A 2,544-nucleotide genomic window follows, 5' to 3' on the forward strand; every position below is an offset into this window, starting at 1 on the left:
ATATATATATATATATATTGGTAGGTGGGGGCGCTCACCATCCACTCACTTGATGTAGTGCTGCTCTCGGGTGTCTGCCCTTTTTCTCTCCTCAATCCTTCTTTCCTTCTATCCTCTTCTGTCTTTTTGTCTTTCATTCTTTCCTCGTCCTTCTGCCTACGAGTGACTTTACACTTCTTTTGTCTTTCTTTCCTTCATTATTTCCTGTTCCTTCTGCCCATGGGTGACTCTACACTGAGTGACAAGCCGAATGGTTTACTGTACACCAGGAAACCATTTACGACGCTGGGTGGTATCCATATAACTAGATTATGGCGCCTGGTGGTTTAGTGGGTAACTGCGGCGCTCCAATGGGATTGAGCCGGTGAAGGTTTATATCCAAGGGGTGGTTGGGTTTATTGCTCACGTAATGCAACTCTGGGATTAGTGAGGCTGGTCACTCTCATCTTAAATGTCAGGACCAACTTACCTAGCCCCGGGCTCCTACGCTCTTCATGGGGCAACATAGGATTGGATCTGTCTATCTGTCTGTCTATCTATCTATCTATCTATCTATATCTATCTATCTATCTATCTATCTATCTATCTATCTATCTATATATATATATATATATATATATATATATATATATATATATCTATCTATCTATATATATATCATTGGCTCCCAGAGTTCTTGGGCGAGGGATTGTGCTGGCAGGGTACTAAGCGTACCCTCCCTCCGCCTATCTGCTCATAGTCGAGAAGCTCATAGGTCCCTACCAGGGGGTTCCTTACTTTATTAACTCTCGAAAATTCCCAGTTCTGTCCTGTATTGAGGACACTGGGCTCAAATGGGATATATATATATATATATATATATATATATATATATATATATATATATATATATATATATATATATATATATATATAATTCTTACCTCAGTCCTAACTTGGGCAATCTTCAAATCGGTATCGTCGATGGTCATCTTGTAGTCGTTGAGTTGTTTGTCCCTGGGGAAGAAACGGAAGTCAGAGAGAGAGAGAGAGATAGAGAGAGAGAGAGAGAGAAACAGACACACACATACTGACAGACATACAGTAGAGAGAATACATCCGGTCACACGCACAGTGTTACCATCCATCACACCCCTTCAGTTGACATGTATAGTGAAGAGAATGGATTCAATGACACAAAGGCAACTATAGGCAGAGGACGGAGAGGGAAGATGATTGAAGGCTGAAAGTAATAGGCTTAGCAGGTTAGAGTCGTAGAAGGTCAAAGGCACGATCATAATATATCCCCTGTCTTCTTCATCGGAGTTGAAATGTATTTTGATGAGATGTTACGTTGAGTACACCGCTTCCCGTCCGATAAGCGAAGTTAAGCAACGTTGGGTCTGGTTAGTACTTGGATGGGTGACCGCCTGGGAACACCAGATGCTGTTGGCATAACTCCCTACGTGTCAAGTGGGGTTGGTGGAGGATTAGTGCCCCTCCCTGTAAAACAATTAACTCTAAGCCATTGACCACCCCGTTTGGGATACATGGCGTCTGGCAATGGATGGATGGTATTATTCAGTCACACAAAAGCGTATATATATAAGTCTCATAGGCAGGCTTATTGATGGTAAAAGGTATAAGAGGGTAGAAGGTTAGAGGTACTGCCTTATTTTCTTTGTCATCATTATTGCTATTAAAATATGTGTAGAAAGAGAGTATGATTCAGTTGCACGAAAGTGCATAAGGGAAGCCCCATAGGCAAGCTTGTTGAAGGTAAAAAACATAGTAGATATGAAGATAGGACGCACTGCTTTGTTATCTGTGTCATCATTATTGCAAGTGAAGTATGTATTGAAGAAAGTGTGATTCATTTCACACAAGACAGTACAATGAAAACGTCAGATTAGCATGATTATTGAAGGTAATAATTGTTGTAGCCCCAGGTTCATCTGAAATGTGAACCCAGTGGACTACAGGCATAACTTGCTTTTCTAACGTCCACCATCCCTGTATAGGGGGTTAGGAATGTAGTTGAGGGACGTTTGTATAACCCTACAATGCAGCCACCTGGTTAAATAGCACACCAGCTCCATTATTGAAGGTGAAAGTAAGAGTGAGGTATTATCGTAGCTCAGAGGCACTATGTCATCATCTCACTTACTCCTCCACTGCAATTTTACCAGTGATGATGAGAGTGTAATTCAGTTGCAGGATTGCGTATGAGAATTCAAGTAAGCAAACCCGTTGAAGGTAAAAATAATAATAAGTTAGACTCGTAAAAGGTCAGAGGCACTTTCAGGACATCTTCCTGTCATTATCAGTGCAATTAAACTGTTGACGAGATTAGGCTTCTTTGCACAATACGCGTTGCAGAGAGAGAGAGAGAGAGAGAGAGAGAGAGAGAGAAAGCAGACAGACGAGCTTAGTGAAGGTCAGAATTGGAGTTGATGTGGAGGTTGACGGTTCCGTCTTATCAACTCGCTGTCTACATCATTGAAACACACACTGATGAGAGTTTGATTGATATACTGATTGGCTGATTACATTAAACAGATCACG

General features: G+C 41.3%; 1 pseudogene; it reads left to right on the forward strand.

Moving 5' to 3' along the window:
* The first annotated feature begins 1,316 nt into the window (after positions 1-1,316).
* LOC145394269 (5S ribosomal RNA) lies at positions 1,317-1,434 on the forward strand (annotated as a pseudogene).
* The last annotated feature ends 1,110 nt before the right edge of the window (positions 1,435-2,544 follow it).

The sequence above is a fragment of the Coenobita brevimanus genome, chromosome 26, assembly GCF_032717465.1.
Source record: "Coenobita brevimanus isolate Jiangsu-jjx chromosome 26, ASM3271746v2, whole genome shotgun sequence".
Classification (NCBI taxonomy): Eukaryota; Metazoa; Arthropoda; class Malacostraca; order Decapoda; family Coenobitidae; genus Coenobita; species Coenobita brevimanus.